Source organism: Lissotriton helveticus, chromosome 1_2 (genome assembly GCF_964261635.1).
Source record: "Lissotriton helveticus chromosome 1_2, aLisHel1.1, whole genome shotgun sequence".
Lineage (NCBI taxonomy): Eukaryota > Metazoa > Chordata > Amphibia > Caudata > Salamandridae > Lissotriton > Lissotriton helveticus.
In genome coordinates this window covers 409,949,371-409,977,309 of record NC_136058.1, presented here as the reverse complement: position 1 = coordinate 409,977,309, position 27,939 = coordinate 409,949,371, and the positions used below count along the sequence as shown (strand labels likewise).

The window sequence follows — 27,939 nt, the reverse complement described above, 5'->3', positions numbered from 1 at the left end:
ATTCAGAGCACTGATAAGGGTTTTCCTCAGAGTGGATTCACATATGTTCAGTGAGTTTAGATTTACGGCAGAAACTTTTTTGGCATTCATCGCACTGGTAAGGTTTTTCCGCAGAGTGGGTTAAAGCATGTTCATATAGAGTCGCTTTGACACTAAACCTTTTCTGGCATTCAGAGCACTGATAAGGTTTTTCCCCAGTGTGGATTCTCATATGCTCAGTGAGATAAGATTTACGCCTGAAACTTTTTTGGCATACTTTGCACGGAGAGTGGTTTTCCCCAGTGTGGATTCTCATATGCTCAGTGAGATAAGATTTACGCTTGAAACTTTTTTGGCATACTTTGCACTGAGAGTGGATTCCCCCAGTGTGCATCATGTCACATTCTGTGAGATAAGATTTATGGCTGTGTCTATTTTGGCACATGTAACTTTTCCCCCCAAATTAGGTTATTTTGCTTTGATTGAGGCGGTTTTGAACACTGAATTTGTTCTCACAGCCAGTGTTTTTATAAGGTGTATTCCTAGAGTTAATATCTCTACATTTAGTTTTCTCTTGCTTATATGCCACGGTAAGAGGGAACCCGATTTTAGAGTCAGGCTTGTTTAGATAATGTTCAGCATTTATCTCTAAAAGAAATTGTGTGTATTCTTCTTAACACTTCAATTGAGCAAACTATGTCTGGAAGCAGCCCTGTAACACCTGTCGAAATGTTTCTAGCAGATAATAGTCTTTAGGTTATGGCCTCTCCGGCAACAACTTATTTTGTGACTGAAGACTTTCTCAAATTTATTTGTATAGGTTCTTAATAATGCAGTGATAAGGTGTTAGTCTGATATTTAATAATTAAGCTGATAAGTACCTTTTTGCACTGACGTAATGGCAGTAACTGAGGGCGTTAGAACGTGCACAGTACTATTGTGGATCACGAGTCTCAGAACATCAGTTCCTTTTACCCTTTCTATGTTTGGTGTAAGGTTAAGGTTTGTAGTTCTGAAGACGAAGATTTATTTACATTAGCTATAGCGCAACTGTGCTCATTTAATCCATTTTTATCTTTAACAGTTTTACATATCACTCATTCACAGCAGATAATGTTGAGGCGATTTACATAGAATTACAGAACAGTACACAATAAAAAGGAAACAATCTTAGATGGTTATGAACACAATAAAGTGGTGAATTTTTAAGGTTTTCGCAAGAGTGAGCAGAGTGGGTCGTGGTTTTCTACCCAGAGGCAGATAGTCTCAAACTTGCGTAACTGGTTAAAAACGGTGTTGAACAAAGGTGATTTTCCAATATTTCGGTTGTTAACGTGTCAGCTTCGGAGTCTTCTTTCAGCGTCTTTTCTTTGATGGTCTTCAGAAGAAACCTTTTGTTATAACTTTCTTTTATGCAGTGTGTGCTTCCTCTCTGGAATTACATGATGTTTTAGATGAATGTTATTCTGTGCACAGATATGGCTTTGTTCTGGGTTAATGAAATACTAAATTAGAGATATCACTTACAGTATAGTACTTTACTCAGCTCCCACTTCCTGAAATTGTTTAAACGTAGTAGGCAGGATGACCTTCAGTTTTTCAAAATAATCCTTCTTATGGCACTGACTTCAGTTGCCTGGTGCTAAATCTTGCTTTCTTCGTCCGTAATTTCAATCACCTATAGTATTAAAATTAAATAGTTAATACATGAAAATTTCCAAAAATATAATTTACAAGCCATATCAATGCAGAGTTGCAGAATTTTGAAAATGTTGAGCTGTTTTTCAGACAGAGCAGAGTGTAGAATGGTAGCCTGAGAGTACTTGGATGTAGGAGTGAGGATTTATAGAATTTTCAACATTTTATTAAGCTCACAAAGGATACATGTACCCTATGGAGTTGCAACATAGAATCCCAAAGGCAAATATGAAAGTCATATGGACTGGCACCAAACAAATATTAAAAACATATACACTATTAATTAATTTGTAATGCATATTTCTGGGAAGGGAATGACTCCTCCACGGACAACAGGCATTTTCCCCTGCCCTGAGTTACCACCTACTTGTATCTGGTATCCTGACTTTTGAGTTTGGCCTCTGCCGCACGCAAATCTATTGTGTATTGCGAGGACTATGCCTAGACATATCCCTCAACTATAGTCCAGAGTATGAATCAAGGGCAATGAAATTGAGGCGTACTTTCATGTGTTCATTGTATTCCATCTGATTATCCTTTGTTAGGTTTTTCGGCACCTGGATGTACCGGGCGCAGAAAAACAGGACACCATTTTTTTCCAGACAGGAAAATTAGACTGAATTTTTCTGCCACCCCAGTACTGTGCAACTTGTAACAAGGGACTATGAGAGATCTTGTACCGGTCCTGTGACCTGGAGGGTCACACCAAGTGTGCCCTTATTTAAGCTAGAGGACTGTCATGGGTTTACCAGATAGAGCGGTGGTGGCAATGCACCCTGTTGTAAGGATCAATAGCCTGATGAGATCTTTGCATCATGGTCAGTGGAGTGGCTTCCTACTGACACACCCATGTAATGTTCCATTTCTATACCTGTGCCCAGATTTTGCGATAACATCAAGAGCGTGTTTAGGGTGTTGGTGTGCGTAGCATAAATGCTATGTGAGAGTGCGACAGAGTAAACCGCATCTCCTGCCTGCCAGTTGTGTATACAAGTGGGACCATCTATCCCTCTTTTATACCCTAGTTCAAAGTCCTCTGTTACCCAGGAATAAAGTGCTCTACAAAGTACTCAGGTGCCTGCTGTGACACCAGGGATGGTGTCAGCCTGACAGTTTATCTAAGTTGAAGGGACATCACCTGCAGGCTGAATTACTTAATGGAGAAGCTGTGTACCTGTCCTGAAGAGCCTAGAAGTCAGTCTGCCTAGAAGCCTGGCTGTCTGGTAAGAAAGGGAAGGGAGGACAAGGCTGTCCTGGAAGAGGCAAGGTTCAACACATCCTCGTTATCTGTAGGGCAGGCCGGAAAGCCATCCAGCAGGACCAGCTAGTCTGAGGGACTCCCCCCCCCAGCCCCGCCAAGACTCTCCCAACAGTTCAAGCCAAAAAATAAAACTCTACGACAAAGTGATTGTTGAGGCCCAGTTGGACGATTGTGTGCTGCCAACAGGCCCATTCAAGGTTGCATTTGCCAAATTCCTAACACAACAGGGTCTAAATCTACTGGCTTCCTGGAGAGCATGTGTTGGGCCTTTAGCTGCTGAATTTCTGACTACTCTGTGTCAGAGGCCCATGAGGGACTACAACTACGCCAGTGTCAAACACCCGGTCTGAGCTTACGCCTGTGGTCCAGCCGGCCACAGTGTGGGCTCAATTGCTGACAGTCAGGCCTCCAGAGGGCTTGCACTTACCGACAGGCCAGGTGTGACTGCTACCTTGGGACTGCTGATCTTCAGGCAAAGGCAAAGAAAAGACAGAGTGGGTGCCCTACTGTATGCAGCCTTACATCCAGGACAAAAGCTCTCCACAAAAGCCTGCTGGTGGGTCACTGCTCTCTCGAGTGTTCGGGTGTGCCATTCAAGTGCCGGGAAACAGGAAAGAGACCCAGACAAGACTGACTCATCCTGTGGAAGGATAAGGCACTTACGACAGAGCATATACGCATTGGGGTGACTGGAGTGACAGAACTGCACCTATACTATATTCATGATACTCCTAAATTCCCCTAGAGGGGAAGAGGGTATCAGAACCGGACACACCTGTCTACAGCACATGGTAGTCTGGCATGCCTGCACCATCCTTTCACCCAGACTGTCCATAAAGTTGATTTTAGAGATGCTACGCACATAGCAGGGGGAATCTCAGTCCATTCGCTGGTGGAGGTGCAACTCGATGGTCCGGTTATGGACTTCATCCTACCCTCAAGGGTTGATCCGTGATATTTAAAAGACAAGACGTTCAAAGCTCGTATGAGAGATAGAGCAGAATTCTATTTTAAGGAGAACGGGCGGCCTGTTGAATCAGCCTGCATGCTATAGGGTGAATTTAAGGCAGTGATTCGAGGCCAGACACAAGCCTTGATTGGGAGAATGTCGAAGGAACGTAAATTGAAGTGCGAGGCTCAGGACAAGGAATGTGCTTTCCTGGAGGTTCGCTTGGCAAGTGGGGAATCAGTTTCTCTCCCATTACACCATCAACTGAAGCAGCACACATTAAGAGCACTAATGGAAAATAGCTGGCACTCATGCGCTGACTACCCAGCATTGTCTCTATGATGTCGGTGATAAAGCCAATGAGTTGCTTGCATGGTTATAGAGACAAGACAAAGGACGGAACTGGATCCTTGAGGACACTGACAACAAGGGGACGGAAACCTGACCCTGTCAATGCTAACGAATGAGTACCGAGACGCACTAGACCAAGACCTGACAGTAGACTAAATCAATAAGACAATAGGAACCTTGAAAGCAGGGCAAGCGATGGGGCCTGATGAGCTCCCGTTAGAATTATATAAAAGCATGATGGATCAAATCAGGGAAAACCTCCAGAGTAGTTTTCAGACTGCCTGTAAATAAGGGTGTCTCCCAGAGCACCAAAGAACGTCTGAGGTGGCGGTCATCCCAACAAGCAGTAAAAATGCAATAGGTCTCGAATGTATTTGAGTTAGAGCTAATGGCATTGTAAATGGCAATGTTTTTTAGCCATGTGTTATGGAGTGTATGCATGTAACCTGGTGACCCGATTTGAGGAGCTGATTGCACAGACCCGATATCACTGTTTTTGCTTGTTTCTAGAGAATCAAACTGTAGAGCACACTGACCACATTGGGAAGGGTTCTAATCTAGGCAGGGGGGGGAAGGGTAAGGGAAAGTTGCGAATAGGGGAGGGGGGATGGGTGGGGTGTCATGGGAGTTTAATTGCGTTCAAGAAAGTTTTTGCGACAAGCGATGGGCAACGTCACAGTGTCCATACAAGTGGAGGTTGGGACCTCCCGATCCTCATGACTGACAAAAAACGAGTTCCATGGGTTGGACACTGTGAGACGTCGTACATCGTTATTATACAGTTTGGGGCCATGGCAGGAAGTTGAGTTAGGGTACTGTTGATTTGGTTTCCAAGGACATAAAGAAAGTGTTTTCTAAAATGATTGGATATGTTTCACGCAGGTATGGATTAATATCGTGCTACTGATATGTTGCTATGTAGCGCTGCCGGCCTCCGGGTTGTGGATTCACAGCTGTGTATTCTATGTGATGTGAAATAAAGGTTTTCGAAACTTAAAAAAAAAAAAATGGTGGCATGCTGCACTCACTCACACTCTGCCGCACTCACTCCCACTCTGCCGCACTCACTCACACACTGCCCTCAACACGCTGCCCTCAACACGCTGCCCTCAACACTCTGCCCTCAACACGCTGCCCTCAACACGCTGCTCTCAACACGCTGTCCTCAACACGCTGCCCTCAACACGCTCCCCTCTGCAAGCCCTCAACACTCTGCCCTCTGCACGCCCTCAACACTCTGCACTCACACACACTCTTCACGCCCTCAACATGCCGCCCTCAACACGCTGCCCTCAACACGCTGCCCTCAACAAGCTGCCCTCAACACGCTGCCCTCAACACGCTACCCTCAACACTCTGCACTCACACACACTCTGCACACCCTTAACACGCTGCCCTCAACACGCTGCCGTCAACACGCTGCCGTCAACATGCTGCCCTCAATACTCTGCCCTCTGCATGCCCTCAACACCCTGCCCTCTGCACGCCCTCAACACTCTGCCCTCTGCACGCCCTCAACACGCTGCCCTCTGCGCGCCCTCAACATGCTGCCCTCTGCATGCCCTCAACACGCTGCCCTCTGCACGGCCTCAACACTCTGCCCTCACACACACTCTGCACGCCCTCAACACGCTGCCCTCAACACGCTGCACTCACACACACTCTGCACACCCTCAACATGCAGCCCTCAACATGATGCCCTCAATACGCTGCCCTCAACACTCTGCCCTCAACACTCTGCCCTCAACACTCTGCCCTCTGCACGCCCTCAACACTCTGCCCTCTGCACGCCCTCAACACTCTGCCCTCTGCATGCCCTCAACACGCTGCCCTCTGCACGCCCTCAACATGCTGCCCTCTGCATGCCCTCAACACGCTGCCCTCTGCACGCCCTCAACACGCTGCCCTCTGCACGCCCTCAACACTCTGCCCTCAACACTCTGCCCTCAACACTCTGCCCTCAACACTCTGCCCTCACACACACTCTGAGCGCCCTCAACACGCTGCCCTCAACATGCTGCCCTCAACACGCTGCCCTCAACACTCTGCCCTCAAGACTCTGCCCTCAAGACTCTGCCCTCAAGACTCTGCCCTCAACACTCTCTGCCCTCAACACTCTCTGCCCTCAACACTTTCTGACCCTGCCCCAGCCCAGCGCCCCTCTGTGTCTGCAAGAACCATGCCCTAGAAGCTGACTGACCCTGCCCCAGCCCAGCGCCCCTCTGTGTCGCAAGAACCATGCCCTGGGAGCAGACTGACCCTGCCTAAGCCCAGCGTAGACACAGAGAAGAGGCTGACAGGGAGAGCTCCGTGCTCTAAATACATATTTGGAATTTTTGCAGTTTGCAAACTCCAGCTGGAAAGCAAGCGCCGGCTCCAAGTGCTCTTGTTATTCAGTTCATAGACAGCTAAGCGGCCCAATTTGCTGACATAAATCATGGGCATGAAATGTATCCAGTCTCTCAATTAAAAGTTTTAAATATAATTTAAATATAATATACGAGTCTATCTCTCAGCACCCCTGCCTACTTGATCTCATAACAGATATTAGTATGCCCGATACGAGAGCAACTCGCAACAAAAAACAGAAGCCGCAAAAAAAAAAGAAAGAAACATAATCGTAAACCGCCGGCGAGTGGTGCACGCGCGCGCGCCACTGCCACCATATGTCTTGAATTATCTCCGCCGTGAAGGCTGAGATAATTGAAGATATATGGCCTTCTGATGCGCGTAACAGACACCAATAGGCCATAGGCGGAGCTACTCGACCGCCTATGGCCTATTGCGTGTTGTGTTTCTAAAGCACACGCACACAAAGGCCAATAGCAATGCACGTAGCATAAAAAACCACAAAAAACCACGAGCAGCCTGGAATTCGTTAGGTACGTTTTCGGAAGCCCTGAGAAAAGGACTCTTAGGCCAGTGGGACGGTAGGACCGAGCCCTAAAAAGGACGAACCAGCAACTGAGTGTGGGTCTTATAGGCCTATCTCCCCGCTTAATATTGAGACTAAGGTCCTTGCGAACGCCCTGGCGATCTGCCTGCGGACAGTAATTGCAACAGTGGTTCATCCTGATCAATCGGCTTTATGCCACACCAGGGAACGCGCTTAAATCTCCGACACCTTAATGGAGTACCATATGCAATAGGGGATTCCTTTGCTGAAACAATGGCGCTGCTGTTAAGCTCTTGTATGTGGCCCCTCTAGCGCGCATGCGTGTCAATAATACAGTCTACCGAGTCTTTGCCGTCTGACAGGGATGTTCCTTGTCTCCTATGATCTTCACACATGTTTGGGTTCACCAGGACCTCTCATATGGGGTATTCCAGTTGATCAGGAGTGGGATGTGAGAATCTCCGTCTACTCAGGACGTTTTGTTATATGACACGTAGCCAGCCTTCTCGAGTGAACGAATCCTACACATTTTTCACATACTTGGAGATTATTCAGGATATAATATTAACTGGAAGAAGTCCTTAATATTCCTGCTGGTGGCAGGGACCCTGCGGCTGCACTCTAGGTGCACAGTTAGGGTGGCACTACATAGCTTTAAATATTTGGTTGTGTTCATTACAAGAGAGCACAGGCAGGCACATACTCCCGTAATTAGATCTTCGCTGGGATGCCCCACACTTGCGGGCGCTCCCGCTCTCCTTACTGGGCTGGGTGGCCCTATTTAAAGTGATGACCCTCCAGGGTCTCCTGTACATTGTGCAAAAAATGTCCTTTAAGATCCCACCAGACATTTTTTTTCAAAAGATAGTCTGAGAACTTCGGCTCCTGTTGTGTGATGGTGGCACGTCACGCTGAGTAAGTTGTAGAGGGGAGTTTATTAAGGTGGACTGGCGGTCCGGAGCATTCACAAGTATTACTGGGTCACGCAGCTGGTGGCAGTCAACAACTGGGTTTTTGCGGACTGTGAGGATCCTGCTTACCGGGTAGATAGATTGGCCATGGACAAGAGAGGTTACCCCACCCTGGTGCTGTATCGAAGAAAGTATGAGTGCACCCTGCCTACTCATACCCAAACATTGGTAAAGGTGTGGAGAGAGGCTACCAGGTATTTAGGCTGGGAAGATAAGCTGACTGAAATGACTCCACTGTATGATGGTGATCTCTTAAGTGCAGTGGGAGGATTGCAGGGCTTCACAAAATGGGGATTGATTAGCTTAGAGCGGCCGGGCGATGTGTGGGGGGACAGGCGCTTGTGTCCTTCACGATCCTACAACAAAAGTATAAATTAGGTGACTAAAAACAGTTCTGGCATTTGCAGGTGGTCACGCTCTGCAAAGTCACATCCGGGAAGGGGGGCAGTTGCCTGATGTATCCCTACTGGAGGACCAGCTACTAATTGATCTCCTGACTGAAAAAGCAATCTCAACCATCTATAGGAAGTTGATCTACAGTTCTCTGGATCCCTTGGGGACGCGGAGGGATGTGTGGGAGAGGGATCTAGGCACACTTGGCGATGGCGATTGGGTTGAGGCCATTCAGGGTGCCAGGGAGGTGGCAATTAGAACTTGTTTTGCTCTAATTTAACTACAGATCCTACATAGGACCTACTACTCCAGAGCTTTGTTGCGCCGAATAGGGTGGGCGGCCACCTCTCTGTGTAAGGGAATGTGAGGGGGGGGCTTTTTTTAATGTGGTGTGGAGTTGTCCGGTAATTCAATGCTACTGGGTAGAGATCATGAGAATAATGTCCCAGGTCATGGGACTAACGATCCCCGTGGGAGCAAATGGCGCCTCCTGAATATCACGAGTGAGGTGACATGGCATCGTTTTTGCAGAATATGACTGGCCCTGGCTTCGGCGGTTGGCAAGCGTAATATTGCAGCTGTTGGGGAGCCAGCTCTCCCCCCCCAGGGTGGAGGATTGGGAAGCAGATCTTGATTGGTGTCAAAGGGTGGACACAGGGTGCATCTCAGCAGGGGCTGCCCTTTTAAATGGGAAAGATATGGGAGAGATGGTAGAGCTACCGGGCCATGTGACGCGCCATGAAGTAGTGAAAGTTGAATATGTACCATCCTTGCGACCTAGTTTTATGTAGTGGGATTTGGCCAGGGAGTATCAGGACAAGCCAAGCTATGTTACTCACTTCTTATTTGCAGACTTTGCCTTTTTGGTCTAATCACTCTCGCTAATGTGCACCGTATTTTCGTTGTCAACACCATCGATTGAGCACTAGTTCACTAAAGAGAGTTTTTTAAAATACCTGTGTCTTGGCAAGATAAGCAGTGTGCTGGACACTTATTAAATCAAGCCTGTTGATCTATTGTTGAGCTCGGAGTTCAAGCTGGTCGACATTACTAAGCTGAGAATATTGTGACTGCTCGCCCTCGCTAACTTGAGAGTCAAGTACAAAAAAGGGTTTACTTGGTCAGTTTGCGCAGCCTTACTAGGACAGGTCACATGACATCAAAGGAAAGTGACCTCAAACCAGTAGCCGCTGCCTATCCCGTGGCCCCAGAACTGGACTGAACATAGAGGTGGTGATGAAGCAAGATTTCGCATATTACGCGACTTGCTGTAATTCAAGAACCTCGAATAACATATAATCATGTAATTCAACCTGTTCGTCTTACTAATTTCCCTTTAATTTACATTTTGGGTGTCCTAGTGACGCTTGCCTATGTATCTACTAATTCAATAACCGTTGTGACTAAAAATGGCCGCTGCTTGGCGGGTTTCTTTCTGCGCATGCGTTAGTCACACTCACGTGACGTGACGTACTTGCAGTTTTGGTGGGAATCTTTGCGCCTGCGCACTTGCTTTTAAAATGGCCGTCTGTGTACTCACATGGTGAAGCTTGCGCTGATGTTTTCGTGTTATTGTCTGTTGCACTAAACCGTAATGCCATAGTATATTTTTCAAGTAAGGGGTATAGAGTAGCTATTCATGGTATACAGAGAATTCATTTATTTCTATGTTTTAATTTGTTTTCGCTTTCCTTTCATGTACCGCGATATTGGGGGTCTGAGGGATATGCGAGCCATCTTGAAAGTCTCTACTGCGCATGTCACCCTGGCAGAGAAAAGGCAACCTTGAGCAGTGGAACTCAGCCAGCTGGCAGCCACAGTCAAGATGCTCCTGAGAACGTGACCTGCGACCCAGCAGGATGGAGCTGAACTGTACCGCAATTGTTACATTTGTAATTTTTCCATTGTATTCTCTAGAATATCTCATGAGAACCCCAAAATCACTAGGCGGTCCTAGAGTATGCAAATTTAGGCTTGTAGAATTCGAATATGATTGGTGTGTTGACCTATCCTACTTGGGGACCAATCGAAATTGGGGATTCTGACACTTGCAACATTTGGGGGGTGGTACACTGACCCAAAAACAGTATAACTAGCCTAGGTTTAGCTATAGAAATTGTCCGACTTGTCTGAATAGCTGACCTGTCACTGACCCAACGCACTCAATAGGTGACTGATACAGAGGGTTGCGGAGCACTCTGTCTGAAATATACCATAGACTCAAGAGGTTTTACTAAACCTTAAGTGCTGGCGGAGCACTTTGCTGGGGAATTCGCTAACCCAATCGGGGTTCTGACTGATAGCTGCAGAGAGGGTGGAGCGCAGGCGTTGCTTCCGAACTGCGGGTGCTGGTCGTTCCTTGGTGGTCCTGTCCTGATCCTAATCTGGTTTTCCTGTCCTGTCCTGGGGTGTCCATTCTGCACCTGCTGTCCCATTGATAACTGTCCTTCCTTGGGGTATTTCCTGTCCTTGACTGATCCGTGGCCAGGGTTGGTCTTCACACCATTCTAGGTAAATATATAGTGCTGAAACTCTATACTGCACCTTCTATTTTTCTGTCTTTGCTTCAATAAAGACATACTTTTGCATACGTTAATTTTCCATGCTTTTCGCAATCTACTATATGAAAAGACATACATTTATTTTTCATAGCATGTTCCTATGTTTCCCCACCTTTAGAGCATATTCTCTCCATACTGTTTATAAATTATAGATATGGTTTCTAATTTTCTCCTGTAAGCTGATTGAAGTAAATTTGTTAGAACTATAGCGTGTTCCTATTTTACCCTCCCTATAGATGTATAGGATTTCCAATTTCTCACCAAATCTTTTAAGTATTTCTCGGTAGTGAAATTCTAGTACGTGCATAAAATTGCCCATTTATAGTTATACTTTCTTAAAGTTCCATTTCCTGAAATTTGTCTAGTATTTCTCATGTCCTCATCTTTCTATAGATTCATAAATGGTTGCCCTGATTTACTTTCTCTATGGCTATGTGCTGTTCGTTATCTTGATTATTGATTGCCTATTGGTTGTAAACTGTATGCTTTCCGAATCTGAATTCTAGATAAACCTTTAAACCTTCCAGTAGTCTGTGGTCATTTAATACAGAAAAATATAAAAGTTGGTATTTGGTTGCCTGCTTTTATTTCCAGCTAGCTCCCTGATCCATTGTGGTCATAGGTACCCGTAACGGTGGATTGGTAAGTCGGGTACAGCAAGAATAAATAGGAAGGAATCAGGGTTACTGATAGTAGAGTGTAAGGTCACCCGATTAGTGTATATGATAAATTGAAACAATATATGGGCCTGGTACGTGTATGGTGAAATTATTTGGCCGGGTGACCCGGGCTCTCTATCAGCTGGACTGAAACTGCCTTGCTTTGTCAAGCTGAAGCGTTTGGTCCTTGTATGTTTTCTAGACCGCAATCCAGTATGACATAATTTAACATAACCAGTAACTTGTTCAGCTGAACTTGCAGAGATAAACCAATGCGACATATATAGCAGGTTTTTAAAAAAAGGCTGCGTTAAGGTAAGGAACACAGCAGCGTCTTGTCATTTACTTATTCACATACAAGAAATCACATATCGGCAGCATTCTAATTAAATCTCTCTTTTCTCCACTCCTCTATTTGTCAATTATCAAGACTTTGGGTTTGATTAAAAGTCCAAAGGGTCACCCTACTTGTTAGAGATCTCTGCTGTCCCTGTGGCGCTCTATGTCCCTTCAGCAGCCATGGTGGATCCTCTGAAGGCACCGCAGGGGTGGTGAGCGGCTGCCATGTTTCAGGCGCCCATTCACCAACTTGTGTGTTTTTCAAAAACAAGCTTCCAAAGCTGCAGTTTGATTTTGAAAACCAATAACTAATCACCCTCACACCCTTGGAACTTTCTCCCTGAATAACTTTATCCCAGGAAGTGGGGTTCATTTAAAAAAAGATTCTCATCACGACTGCCAGGTATTCCCTTGTGGTCCAGAATAAGAGAAAAATACATCAGACTGCGTGATCTAAAAAGGAAGGGCCGTCCGATGTATTTACACCGACGGCACCCAAGAAAGGCTGGACACATGACAATCCACCTGACGTGCACTAGATCAGGCAGACCATTAGTTTGTTGGACATCGCTAACCATAAGGATGTGGGGTGAGTGTTATTAGGGCCGAAGCCTTGCTGATTATATGTAGAATAACAGGTCTGGGAGGTCACTACTGACTAGAGCAGGTTAGCAGCTGCAAAGGCCATGGGCATTGATCCTATTGAGGATAATATGTGACGGGCCACTGGTGAATGGAGCTGGCTAGCAACAATGCTAGCCTCTGGTATTCATTACAGGCAGGGTAACAATGCATGTCAATATTGACTGGAACTGGTTGGCAGTAGAGTTGACCTCTAGTTTTGAATATTAGCAGGATTTAAGGTACAGGGGTCACCACTGACTGGAGTTACTTAGCAGGATAATAGGTCTCAGGGGGCCAATACTGACTGAAGCTGGTTAGTATGATCACTAGTCCCAATGTGCTACTAATGACTCACGTTGGCTAGAATGATAACGGGTCCAAGGGGCCAGTACTAACAGGAGCTGGCTAGTAGGCTTACATACAGGTCCAAGGGGCCACTACTGACTGGAGCCGGCTAAAAGAATAACAGGCCCATAGATGGTGGGGTGCGAGTGGCACCAGTGACCGGAGTTGGCTAGAAGCATTGACAATCTTTGGTATTGATTAAATGCAGGATTCCAGGTCACAGGAGGCACTGCTGAATACGGATGGCTAGCAGCAGTGGTGACCTCTAGGAAGAAGGAATTGAGAAAGCATAACTGGATATACTGGTTTCTTTAATACCGATAATTGGTTACACATGAATGCCACAACCTGCATTGATATATTACATTACCAAATTACAATATTCTTATATTAATTTGATGTGTCTGTTCGCCTTAATATGCCTGCAAAGTTACATGATTCTATTAGGGCCCAGAACCATTTTCTTTAGTGATGTCCATCTGCACACTTTCCTGCATCTTGTAGTAAATTGAACATTGACAAACAGAAGTGTTATTTCCAGAAACAGTGAATTCTGCAGCTTTTCTGTGTATCTTTGATCTGCACCTCACGGACTCCTCACATTCCTCTCGAGAGAAGATCCTGCCTCCTACTCATTAGTGTTGTTACAGTAACTGCTTCTATCACGTGTTCATGTTTCATTGACTTGTATTAGGAGAAAAGTGTATAAAAATACATTGTGTAGCATTAGCATTATATACTCCAACTTGCTTTAGGGTGGATGCACTCGTCCATTGCAAAGACAATTGTCACTTGTTAGTTTGCTTGGCCTTTTGCTATTTTTGAATTAAATGTATGATAGATGTGTTGGCCTCCCGGTGTGAGATGACAAGGAAAATGGCAGTCCAGTATACACTTTCTTCTTATAAATCAACTAACAGTATACTGTTCTGGAGATTCAGTCCCACAGACATTATCTCTACCTGAACGCAGACACCCTAGGAAGCATGTGCTTTTCAAACCAGTTGCCCTCTGATGCGGCGTCCTCGCTATTGGATAAGTCAATATGCCCTGAATTTTAGGAGGGTTACCGTATCTAGTGTACCCTGTTAGGCAGTGCTCACCTGTGGTAGTAAGATGGTAATAGGCACCTTATAACCTATGCACGGTGCAGGGCTTTGAGTTACAGAGATCCTCACGCTGTGGAGAAGATTAGGTCACATTTACCCATTTTCCCATATTTGGTCCTGATGAAATGCCAACAGATTGCTCCATGACTACACAAGGCATGAAAAACGTTGACCTGAAGTATAGACCCCAGCTTACCAGCAGGTCCACAGGTGATCGACACTTTCACACAGTGATAGGGGCCATTAGTTCCTCAATTTCTCTGCCACTGTTTTTAATCTCAACATGGACCAGGAAGATAACATTAACTATATTGTGGCAACTGGTTGATGGTTGATCTTATATTCAGACTTCACCAATCTCACATCTTATGACACAACATCCTCTGTCCTACTATGCTCACCCGGCGTACTTATTAAAAGATCTCCGACAAAGTGGCCTCTTGTGGTGCCCGCCAGGCATTGTAGCGCCGGCCTGGTGAGGAGTATAGCCCAATGATGAAGCATGTCACCTTCAGGTGAGTGAACGCAACTTGTCTTAAAAGCACATGCTTCCTAGGGTGTCTGCGTTCAGTTACAGATAATGTCTCTGGGACTGAACCTGCGGAACAGTATACTGTGATTTGACTGTTTTATTTTAACAAATGTACATAGCAGATATTGGCGCTTGCTTGTTTCACAAAAATGATCAGATATCTGCCTCGGAGCGCACTTCCTACAGACGAGTACAGGGTTATCATGTTGCTGCTACAAGCTCCTTACCTGTGTGAGTTATCGGGAACGATGCAGGAGGCAGACCCAAACCATCCACATGTGGAGATCAATGACAAATACTGAAGAATTAACAGAGCTTCCAAGCTGGTGACCATTACTTAATTGACCTTCAAAATAAAAGACACGTTTTTAGTATTCTGGTGACTCATGACCATAAAAAACAAATGTTATAAATTCAATATTGTGTCAAATACTTATAAAATTAAACTGGATATGCTGAATCGGATGTTGCGCCAGGTCATGTGTGCCACCCTCCACCACTATTGCTTATGGGACTTGTCGTTTTGTTTTTCTCATTAAAAGGATGGGCTCTAAAGTCCCAGTGTTCTAAGCGATGTTGGTCAAAATCAGAGGCCTGACGGAGGATGAAGCATGACACTGCTCTGCTTAGCAGTGAGATGACGGACAGTTCCCCAGCCCTTCCATTCTTTGACAGACAGAGGCTCGTCTGCCGTTCATATTTTTTTGCAACGACAAAGAAACTTTTATTGCAGCTTCTGTCAACTGAAGAGATAAAACGCCTAGGCATGTTTCATTAACTACATGAACAATCAAGAACATGAGTTTCTGGAAAACTATCAAGCAACCAATCGGAATCAGCCGCCCTTCACACCCAGGAAATCCTACTCTATGGCAGGGTGCTGCCTGCCACTATATATTGCAGGTTACTTCCAACATAATCTGATTTATACATACATAGTCCAGGGTACTGCCAGCTATCGGGTCTGCACACAGCAGTCTGGAGCCACTCAGGAAGGAGGTAAGCTCTTCATTTCATCTTAAGCCCTTAGGTTACATTCACAGCCTGATGGGTCCGGAGAACTTTATCCGCGCTTTAACTGCGCCGAGCAGATAGACGTAGCACATCATAGTCTGTGTTGTGTGCTGGGTGATGCCTGGCATCTTATTATCGTTGGCGGATGGATGAATCTCTGATAAGAGCTACTACAAGGAGAGCAGAGAAACAGGACCACAGATCGCCACAGAGCGACAACTGCCCAGAAGCTGAAGAAAGAACTCTGGAACAGCAAACCCTCTCCACCCTGGAGATTCTCCTGGGTAAGCAAATGATGGTAATGAAATGCAAACTGCAGCATTAAGGTCACACACTACAACATCCTTCCCTTTAAAACGAAGATAATAGCCTACAATAAAAAAACTAACCAAAAAGCAACACAATTAGAAAATGCATTTCCAAATGCTGTAAAAGAGAAAAAGTTAATACAAATTAATAATATTAAACTTTGTTGGTACCTTAGTAATGTGCTTACTTCTTGGCTTCGCTCCATCTGCAGCAATAACGGTCTGAAAGGAGAAATTACTGCTGTGAGTCTCAGAGTCTTCAGCATTACTGGTCTCAGTCACGAAGACTGCGGTGTCGGAAGATAACTTTCTCTTATTTGGCTTTATAGTTCCACCAGTCACGCCATCGCTTTTAGCAGACACGCTACTGTCAGCAGCATCATAACTTCAGGCAGATCAGCAAAGCGGATATCACAACTCACATTGGGTGAACAGACTCGTCTCTGCAACATACATCAACTCTGTTCTCAAATTTGCTTGGGGCTGTCAAAATGCTGCCATATATTCGCCACACTTTCCTGACTACCTTGTTTTAAAAAGTTATGACATTCAAGCGTAATTCTTGGTTCGTCTGCAAACTGAAGTTTTTTAGAGATTCTATTGCCACACAATACTCGTCCCATATTTCAATCTGTCCACATGGTGCTTCAACCCTGGTAGGTTATCAACTGCCTGTTTTGCAGATAATGTTAGATAGTTTCTGTAAGAAACTGAATTATTATTTGCGGTAGATGTGGAACAATCACAACCGTTGTCAGAGTGAACTTTCAAAGCCATTCAATTAACCTAGGATCAACCCCCTGGTACCTAATCACCGAACAGGCAGGCTTAACTTAAGGTAATATGAAAAATATGTATGCAGAAACCAAAAAAGTAAAAGTCAAAATGCAAAACAAAAAAAAACAAAAAAAGAAATAGAAAAATAAAGTGTATTGAACAACATGACACTAAAATGACAAAATCCAATAAGGGGAATGAGATATAAACTGTAACTCTGTAAGAATCACAAGGTGCCAATGGGTGAGAGGCCTGGGCATGGATTAGTCTCTCTGGAGCTGACTGCCAAGTCAGAGGAAACCGGAGGCCACGGCCTGCAAGCACATAATGCAGGAATTAGCCGCAGTGGTACTAGAAGACATCTAGTGCTCCCGGCTCCGATAGGGCTGCTGTCCTACAGGGGGATTCACAGCAGGTTTGGGCGCAAATTGCTTAGAGTATTGAGAACAAGCAGCAGATGCCCAGCAGGGCAATAGCAGACGGTCGAAGACAGCATGGCCCGGACGAGACTGAAAGGGAGTGACACCTAGGGCCCTCACCATCAAGCAACAGCGTAGTGGAGCTCAGCGGGAGGACAACCCGGTGACTGCCACCCACTGGGGCTGGGACCCCCACGACAAGGCATGCCGGTCTGGTGATGTGGTAAGAGATATAGCAGCCATGTCCTCAGCGAGAAGCAAGAAGGATCAGAATCTAAAAAAGATGCTGACCAAGCTCCCGATGACAGCAGCGGAGAAGGGATGCTCTCCCCAACGACACAAATCAACCAAGATGTGGACACCTCTGAAGCCCCAGTTACCCACGCCTTTTTAGAGTCTCTATTCGGTGCATTACAAGGCGACTTGCAGACGCTGAAAAGGGAAATAGCGGGGAGATGAAGGAGATAACCGATGGAGGCCACACGTTCCCAAACGGCATCAACGTCCCGCCTTTTGATAAGGCGGGACGTCGATACCGTTGGGGATCGTATGGCCTCCATCGAGGATCAGGAGCAAGCCCAGGAAAAGGAGGTGGAGCATCTACAGCAAGAGATAGTCTGGCTCAAGGCTCAACAGATCGATCTCCAGACACACAGAGAAGACCTGGAGAATCGGTCTCGGCAAAACAACATCCGTGTTAAGGGAGTTCCACCTAAAGAAGAAGGGCCAGACATCACACAATACCTGCAGGGTCTCTTCAGGAGCATACTGGGCGCCCCACCGGATATTTTGGCTTACATTTCAGACTTTCAACTAAATTAGTGTATGCTACGTGCTGCCAGGGACAAGCAACCACTAAGATATCAGGACCACTCCATAGCTTTGCACCATGACCTGGCTCTTATACCCCTTCAAAAGTGTAGAGAGTTCCGAGTGGCAACTCTGCGTCTTCGAAATCAAGGAATACCGTATTCTTTGGGTCACCCTTTCTGGCTGATTTTCATATGGCAGGGCAAACTCCTCCAGCTCAGATCCATGCAGGACACTTGCCAGGTGCTGGGCATCGAGAATCCAATCCAGGAGGAGACAGAGGGCCCACAGACCAAAACTCCTCGAGAAAGATGGCATAAGGTAGCACAGAGCGAGCAACGAGACCGAACCCCAAGACCATGGCACGAGAAATTCTGGCAGTGCTGGAGACATTGGCGAAAGAGACATTCCCCTATGATGACACCGTGAACGACTGAGGGACAGATAAGTGACATTTGCAAGGCTGGGTGGGCGGCGAACAAATCTGCTGGGAGCGTAGAGACACGGGGAGTGTAGAGACATGGGGAACAGGAAACACACGTTCCCAACTATTCCGACTTCCAAGGACGCGCACGCACGAAAGGCGGGCCCTGGACAATTTGAGGTTAATGGGTTTCTAAGTTGGAGTTAGGGAGGGGAGGGTGGAGAACTGGTATGCAGGTTAAAGACGTTGAAGAGAGGATCAAAGGGCAATGAAGGCCGGGCAGATGTTGGGGGCTCAGGGGGAAAAGGGATCACAGGGACCCAAATACAGGCCAAAGCTGGTGCACTCACTATGACACGCTTTTCCCAGCCCACACTGAAAATTCTCACTCTCAACGCGAGAGGTCTCAACAATCCCAATAAAAGGAGGTCCATCCTTTCCTACCGGGATAACATGGAGGCAGATGTGTGCCTCCTCCAGGAGACACAGCTCCTCTCCATAGATTGGCATAGAATGAGGTCACGACTCTTTCCCCAGCAGTTCTTTTCATCTACCCTGGATAAGAAGGCGGGTGGCTATTTTAGTAGCCAAGCGTTTTAAGGGGACAGTGGGGGAAAAGGTGGCCGAAATCAAAGAGGTTGATGGGAGCAGGGCCATCGATAGCGTAGGTGTTGGTATGAGTATTTTAGATGCCGAAATTGTGTCGCAAACTGGCAGATACTGCTCCTGCAATCACCCTTCACCCGATATACGATCAATCCAGGGGCTGCGTCAATTGCCTATGGATAGAATCGGGTCCTCCCCCCAACCCCCTATACCAATAACCATTTCAAATACCAACCCCACCAGGGATGGTGCTAATAGGTTAAACAGGCCCAGGGGCTCGAATCAGAACAGGTTGCCTAGTACCTCGTGCATTAATGTTCCTGCCGCCCCAAGTATGAATGGATAATCAGGATGTCCTGAGTCTGCCGCCCGCTGCTTGCCCTATGTATTGGTACTGGCAGGGGTACCCACTTTAAAGAGGGATCAGCATGAGTCATGGAGCCAGCTACGCATGAAATGTGCGGACTGGCTATCAAGGCATAGAAGCTTCCATGTATCCGAATAAAAGGATATTATTATGGCACGCAGAGTTGGGTGAGTCAGTGCATCTACAAAAAAATATCGAAGGGGACAGTATTCTAATTAACTTTCGCAGACCTTCTTTGGTGAGACACCTACTAAGGGGTTGCAAATTCATAACACCTAATAGCACTAACATATGCGCACTACCCCTTGGTTATTTCCTCAAACCAAGTCATGCTCCTTTCACCAACAATTTCTCTTGAATTACTACCTCTAATAGGTTCCAGACCTTGTCTGGATTAGAGACACAGGACTGAGGGACAGATAAGTGACATTTGCAAGGCTGGGTGGGCGGCGAACAAATCTGCTGGGAGCGTAGAGACACGGGGAGTGTAGAGACATGGGGAACAGGAAACACACGTTCCCAACTATTCCGACTTCCAAGGACGCGCACGCACGAAAGGCGGGCCCTGGACAATTTGAGGTTAATGGGTTTCTAAGTTGGAGTTAGGGAGGGGAGGGTGGAGAACTGGTATGCAGGTTAAAGACGTTGAAGAGAGGATCAAAGGGCAATGAAGGCCGGGCAGATGTTGGGGGCTCAGGGGGAAAAGGGATCACAGGGACCCAAATACAGGCCAAAGCTGGTGCACTCACTATGACACGCTTTTCCCAGCCCACACTGAAAATTCTCACTCTCAACGCGAGAGGTCTCAACAATCCCAATAAAAGGAGGTCCATCCTTTCCTACCGGGATAACATGGAGGCAGATGTGTGCCTCCTCCAGGAGACACAGCTCCTCTCCATAGATTGGCATAGAATGAGGTCACGACTCTTTCCCCAGCAGTTCTTTTCAACTACCCTGGATAAGAAGGCGGGTGGCTATTTTAGTAGCCAAGCGTTTTAAGGGGACAGTGGGGGAAAAGGTGGCCGAAATCAAAGAGGTTGATGGGAGCAGGGCCATCGATAGCGTAGGTGTTGGTATGAGTATTTTAGATGCCGAAATTGTGTCGCAAACTGGCAGATACTGCTCCTGCAATCACCCTTCACCCGATATACGATCAGTCCAGGGGCTGCGTCAATTGCCTATGGATAGAATCGGGTCCTCCCCCCAACCCCCTATACCAATAACCATTTCAAATACCAACCCCACCAGGGATGGTGCTAATAGGTTAAACAGGCCCAGGGGCTCGAATCAGAACAGGTTGCCTAGTACCTCGTGCATTAATGTTCCTGCCGCCCCAAGTATGAATGGATAATCAGGATGTCCTGAGTCTGCCGCCCGCTGCTTGCCCTATGTGTTGGTACTGGCAGGGGTACCCACTTTAAAGAGGGATCAGCATGAGTCATGGAGCCAACTACGCATGAAATGTGCGGACTGGCTATCAAGGCATAGAAGCTTCCATGTATCCGAATTAAAGGATATTATTATGGCACGCAGAGTTGGGTGAGTCAGTGCATCTACAAAAAAATATCGAAGGGGACAGTATTCTAATTAACTTTCGCAGACCTTCTTTGGTGAGACACCTACTAAGGGGTTGCAAATTCATAACACCTAATAGCACTAACATATGCGCACTACCCCTTGGTTATTTCCTCAAACCAAGTCATGCTCCTTTCACCAACAATTTCTCTTGAATTACTACCTCTAATAGGTTCCAGACCTTGTCTGGATTAGAGACACAGGACTGACTATGAACTTTTGGGGAAAATACTGATCCTGCTATTAGGTTACCTCATGCCCTGCCAGTAACTGAGTGTACTATTCCCACAACCCACTTATCCCCCCTATGCAAACGAAGGCCTCAGCAAGTTCAGACATCCGTATTTTAAGCTGGACTGTTGCAAGGTTGTACTCTAAACTTCACCAGCCAGATTGGGTACAACTTATTAAAGACCAAGATATCCTGTTGTGTTAGGAAACATGGGCCACACAAGAATCGCATATTGAGGGGTTTGAATGCCATAATATCCTAGCAACAACCCCCAAGCAGGGGGGGGGACTTTATCAATCTGGGTCAATATTAAGACAGGGAGATGCATAAAAACTGTACGTACAGATAACAATAATTTTCTAGGCATATTATTTAATAGGGTAATTTCCTTTTGGATAATTTATTTTTATAACAATTATTTTCATTCTGTTCCAAATATGCATTTTATAAATGTGATTAATTTTAATGCATCTATTGAAAAATCCAAAGACTCTTTTAAGTCAGTAGGAATCTGTCTGGGGGGGCGATTTTAATGCTAAGCTAACTTACTCATGGTCAAGCGAATATTCACATAGCAGCAGACAAACATGCATTAGGGGTAGAGAGCTAATGAACCATTTGAACACCCTCAACTTAATTAATGTTATGGAAATTGATGCAACTACAAAAGATAATGCTCCCCCTGAACCGACATTCAGAGGGAGGGGCTGCTCATCTACAATTGATAATGGTTTTTATCCCCCCCCTCTTTAGAAGCAAGCTTGCTTAAAGCCGGAATTATGGCCACAATCTTTGGGGACCATAACCCGATATAAATAATGTTACGGATGTCTCCAGTTCCAACGCCTCAGACAGAATGTGGTGCTGGAGATCTATCACCATCCACAGATAACCACAGGCTGGTATGGCAAGGCATTAATAATGCAGACCGATTCAGTTCTATGGTTAGGGGAAACATGAATCTTAGTAACATCTGTTTAGAGGCCCTGTTCCACACCCAGTGGCTATCAGCGCCTTTACCGAATTCAGTGCAGCCATTAAATCCTTGCTGTCTAACCCCATTTGTACAGTACTGCGCGAACCTAGATGGTTCAATCAGGAGTGCTCAATTGTCAACAGGAAGCTCCGCAAGGCCCTATCTCAAAGCCCTAGGTGTAATGATTTGGTCAAGTCCTTAAGGTTGACATATAGGCAAGGCTATTAATAATAGGAAGGAACAATTATTAGGTGAGCACTGGGATGCGCTCATTAATGCTGCCAGCTTAAATAATGGGAATATATTTTGGACTACCATTAAAGAGTTAAGATCAATGGGACAACCGTTAACTCCCATCAGCTGCAACATAATGAGCGCTACCTGGGAAAGTCACTTTTCCACTATTTACCAAGAGCCTGCTTTTGAATCCGACCCTTTTATGAAAAGGGTGCCACCTGGTGTCTCATTATCAATAAACGAGGTTGAGGAAGCTAAGTGCGGGCAATACAACTCCAGGCCCTGATGGGTTGCCAATCGATCTTATTAAATATAAACCAGATTTGTTGGCCCCACTGTTGTTAAATATTTTTAATATTCTAACCAATGCCCCACTGCCTAAGACATGGTGTACTAGCACGATCGTTCCTATTTTTTTTAACCACTTGGCTGCTAAGGGGTGTGCATGTAGGTCCATTGACTTTCCATTGAAATCAATGGGCCCTACATGACGAGTTACCCTTGTCATTAGCACTGAAGGGGTTAAAAAGGGCGATTGCACACAACCTTGTTGCTGTAGACCGAGCTCCCTCATAGATAACACCCTTAAAATTTTAGCAGAGTTTTATATACAAACATTTTAACCTGGACAGAGGACAATCAGATTTTAGAACAATGCCAACTAGGCTTCAGGGGTAAAGTTGGCACAAACGAGCAAAGTCCTAATCTTAATTTGATCATAGGGAAGTACACTATTGCACAGCACTCGCCACTTTACTTAGCTTTTATGGACCTGTCCTCAGCTTTTGATTTTGTCAATAGGTCCCGTCTATGGTCCATCCTTTTAGAATATGGACTGGATGAGGCCCTTGTTCATTTTTTGGCCTATCTCCATAGGGACCTGAAAGCGTGGGTCAGGATTGTTGGTGGGGGAGAGGTTTCCACTTACATCAGTGTAGACAGAGTGGTCACACAGGGGTGTGTTCTGGCCCCTTTTCTATTTATCATATATATAAACAATTTAGATAAATCACTGATCACACTAACTAATGATATTCCCAGAATTCAAGGCAAACCTCTCCCAGTGCTTTTATACACAGATGATGTGGTTTTAATTGGTCGCACACCAAATGCACTACGCACTTTAGTTCGAGGTTTCACAGATTTTATGTCCGGCTTAGATTTTTGCACAAATTTTAAGAAATCTTTTATAATGCCTTGTGGGCCAAGGAAATGTCCTTTAAATTTTATCTCTGTGGGTGACCAAAAATTAACTTGCACTGCTACTTTACCTTATCTGGGAATGGTCTTCGCTGCGAACAGCACCTGGTGTGAACACTTGGCATATTGTAAAAGTAAGTTCTTGAGGGATTTTAAATCAATCCTCAGTCTCCTCCGCCCTAAAAGATCGAGAACAATTTCAGCCTTTTTAAAGATTTTTAAGATCCAGAGTGTACCAATAGCTACCTATGAGGCAGAGGTATGGAGTGTTGCCAAATGGTCTTGCGTCTAATCAGAGGAAAATAGATTTTGTAGAAAACTCTTGGCGCTCCAATCTCCACCCCTCTGTACATATGTCAAGACGAACTGAAATTAGGATACATTGAAGACATCATAAGGGCCCGCCCCACACTATTTTGGCTATCCATAATGAAGAATCCCGAGGCTTCTCTCACAAGGGACATAATAGATGATAGTCTTCGCTGTGAGAAAGGGATGGATATTCCATGGCTTCCTGGGATAGTCAAGAGTCTGGAAAGCGTTAACATTGGTAGACTGTTTGCCAATTCGAACACAGATGGAACAATGGACAAAAAAGTTTTAAAGACAGCATTGTATGCACTTCATAGCGCGGAAAGACTAGAAAGGGAATTGAATAAACAAACTGTTGCAAAATGTATATCCATTGCGTACCCTGAGCATTGTCTTCCAAGTTATATTGCACCACCCATGTCCTAATGGGAGAGAGGCCTCCTATTCCGTTAAGAGCTGGGACAGTAAGATATTTGCTTTGTTTTCCCTATAGCTATAAAGCAAAACGTGACTCCCTGCCATGTCCATGTGATGGTCACAGCGGTCAAACACTTTTACACTTTTTATTCTTTAGTAGATACTATATGAAATATGCACTATGGTTGCTAATTCTGTATTTTAAAAAATTGTCACCTATTAATTTAACAGACGCTCTTGACTGCAAATTTAAATTGGACAATGTTGAATTGATCTTGAGCATTGGCACCTTTTTGAGAGTAGCTACAGGTGCACGGAAATCTATGTGCGATCTATGAAGTCATTTATATTGTACTATTCACAATATGCACTTTACCTAGGTTTACTGTATTTTGCTACATTATGGATTGGATATTGCCATCTATTTCATTCAAAACATCTTTATTCGATTTGTGGAATCATAAAAGAAAAACAATGCAATATTTATAGATACATCATTTCCGTCCAATGCCATAATCCTTGAGAAAGTAAATTGCATATTTTTGGGTATCATTAAATTTGTGCAAATACGCAATTCCAAGATAAGGTGCAGTTAGTAGAATCAGTGCAAATAACATGGCCATTAGGTTCTCGGTGCAATAGACAATTACAATAGTAAAGTACAGATCATATGTATCATAGTTGTATTCCCAAAGGTACTTGTGCCCCTTATATGTTTATCACAGTAACAATTAAAAAAAGAAATAATAAGAACTACTACAAACAAAATACATTATAAAATATTAAATACTATATACAATAAAACGTTTCGGCGATTCAGTCCTGCAATACTCAATTAATGTTCTTTTATCCTCTATTGCAGAATCCTAGATAAAATGTCAAACCCTTCTTCATTCTTATATAGTTGATAGCCAATAAAAATCTAGAAACTCCAAATAACGTAAGCTGGGCGTTATCTGTTTTTAAAATGCGTAACATATCATTATATTTTCCGACACCCATGTTCCTGCCCAACGGCACAATCCATTTTTGTCTAGCTCTCAGGTAAGTGGGGCAGAAGAACAAAACATGTGCTATATTTTCCTGCATACCCAGCTGGCACATTTTACACTCACTATCTTTCCCCCCATTTCGGCAATTTTCCCATTTGGTTGTAAAGGACTTAACACGGAGGGTCCCATACCTGAATTTCAAGTACAATATTTTCGCCAATTGGGGTTCGATTTGGTCTAAAAATGCCTCAAAGCGGGGTGTTGGTTTAACCATCAGAATATTGTTTGTGAGTGAGCCAACTCCACAATTTTGTAAAACTTTGTGCACAGTGAAGTTCCAATAGACCCTTCTGAGTTCCCTTTTTGATTCTGCGGTCAACCTTTCTGGGTGGTGCCAGAACTCACTAAGCCCCAAGGTCAAAAGCCATCTACGTATATTAGCCAGCCATGGGAAAGTAACATGGGTATCTAGTGCGATAAGTTCACTTAGTGCCTGCCTGTAGATATGGAGTTCATCAGTGGCCCATAACCTAAACCAATATGACAAAGTCATCCACACAGCCCTATGCTCGATGCGTTTTAACCCCAGATCGTACATGTAGGGGATCACCGGTGTATTTTGGGGGAGGGGGACCATCGCTCTTAAAACCCTGTTTTCTCCCAGGGTTAAGGTGGAGATTTGCTCTCCGCTCCACAGCTCCGAGCCACAGAGAGAAGCGGTTTGGGCCCTAGATTCATATACCTCCAATGCTGGGGTGATGGACTTGGTACTAGTTGCATGGAGCTTTTTCAAGATGGGCACTGAATTTTGCATTAAAATGGTCCCAGATTTTCTGACATGCGGGCACCATGAGAGCTTAGAATCTAGGGTCACCCCTAAGTAAACAAAAGTGTGAACCCTCTCTATCGCTACGCCATTCAGCATCATCTTTTTCTTAAAACTTTTGTGCGGCCTGATGGACATGTATTTTGTTTTTGATGGGTTTATTTCCAATCCTTTTTGTTTACAGTACACCACCAACTTCTTCAGAAGATTTTGCAGTCCCATTGGGGTCTGTGAGAGGAGGATGGTATAATCCGCAAATGTCAGAGCACATACATGAGAGCCACCTAACTTTGGGGAATCGTGGTTTGTGTCCAATAGGAAATCCACCATATCATTAACATAGAGGAGAAACAGGGTAGGCGCCAGGACACAGCCCTGGCGGACCCTCTCCTCACCGGTATCTCCTCTGTCAACTCCCCGCCCATACCCCAGCGCACTTTTGCAAAATTATCTTCATGTAATTTTATGAGTTGCACCAGTAAGTTTTTTGGAACCCCTTGATTTAGCAGATTTATCCACAGCAGATCTCTTGGAATTGAATCGAAAGCGGCCTTTAGGTCAATAAAGGCCATATACAAGTTGCCGGATCTTAGTTTAGTGTACTTCCAGGCAATGGTTAGCAGCCTAAACACCTGTTCTATGGTGCTGATTCTTTTTCTGAACCCTGCCTGTCATGGGGATAATATGTTGTTGTCAACTAGCCAGTTGTTTAGCCTGTCCAGTATCTGCTTTGAATAGACCTTTTGGGTAATGTCTATCAAGCTGATAGGTCTATAATTAGCGGGATCGTCCCTACTGCCCTTTTTGTATATAGGGACGATCTCCGTGCCCTTCCATGATATAGGGATAGGCTGCCCCCTGCTAATTGCATTGCACAGCAAGTTGATATACAGTGCCCATACCTCTGGGTCATGCCTAAAGAGGTCTCCCAGGATGGTATCTGGGCTGGTGCTTTGGGCGGCTTAATGGCGGCTATAGCCTACTTAGTATCTAAGATACTAAAATACAGTGGTTCAAACTCCTTGGACATTGTCAGCTCTTTATTTATGCATACGTTCTCGCTTGAAGAGGAACCCGAACATGCATATAAATGTGCAAAGTGTCTGAACCATGTTTTAGGATCTAGATGGTAGTCCTGGGCTGGCTTGCTCGACTTATTGCCGTTTGCAACAATTGATCTCCTGCCCTTGCTGCGGCTAGCAAGTCTTCCCAACCAGAGTCCTCCCAATGTCTACGTTCTTGTACAGCCTGTGCTTGCTGTGCTTGAGATTGTGTGCCTTTTGCCTGCGTTGTTTTGATTCTATGGCTGCTGTTTTTATTTGTTCCATTCTGTAACAGTTCTCTCATGTAACCTCACTGGTTCTATTGGTTCTATTGTACGGTGCTCTGACACCTTCGGGTAAGACCCCCGCTTTATAAGAATGCATTAAATAAATGACCTCACCTGGGGTTTCATGTGGGTGCTGTGCTCTCTGTTGTGGGTCGGGTTAAAAGAGGGCCTGTGGATGAACAACTGCGCATGTGCTGGGGACAGACACTGCTATCAACAGAGCGGGCTAAAGTGCATTGGATTGGGTGCGCATGCGCAGAGGACAGACACTGCCTCCCGCTGCGGAGCGAGGGTTAAAGAGGGCCTTGGATAAACAACTGCGCATGTGCTGGGGACAGACACTGCTACCCACAGCGCGGGCTAAAGAGGCATTGGATTAGGTGCGCATGCGCGGGGGACAGACACTGCCTCCCGCTGCGGAACGAAGGTTAGAGGGCCTTGGATGAACAA

General features: G+C 45.3%; 1 long non-coding RNA gene across 1 annotated transcript; it reads right to left on the bottom strand.

Annotated features, from left to right (window-relative positions):
* Window positions 1–27,645, bottom strand: LOC144807982 (uncharacterized). The gene is made up of 5 exons (XR_013606549.1): window positions 27,604–27,645; window positions 16,161–16,211; window positions 14,895–15,013; window positions 1,507–1,657; window positions 1–1,411 (listed from the first exon to the last, which is right to left on the bottom strand). It is a non-coding gene; the product is annotated as an uncharacterized LOC144807982 (long non-coding RNA).
* Between the last annotated feature and the right edge of the window lie 294 nt (window positions 27,646–27,939).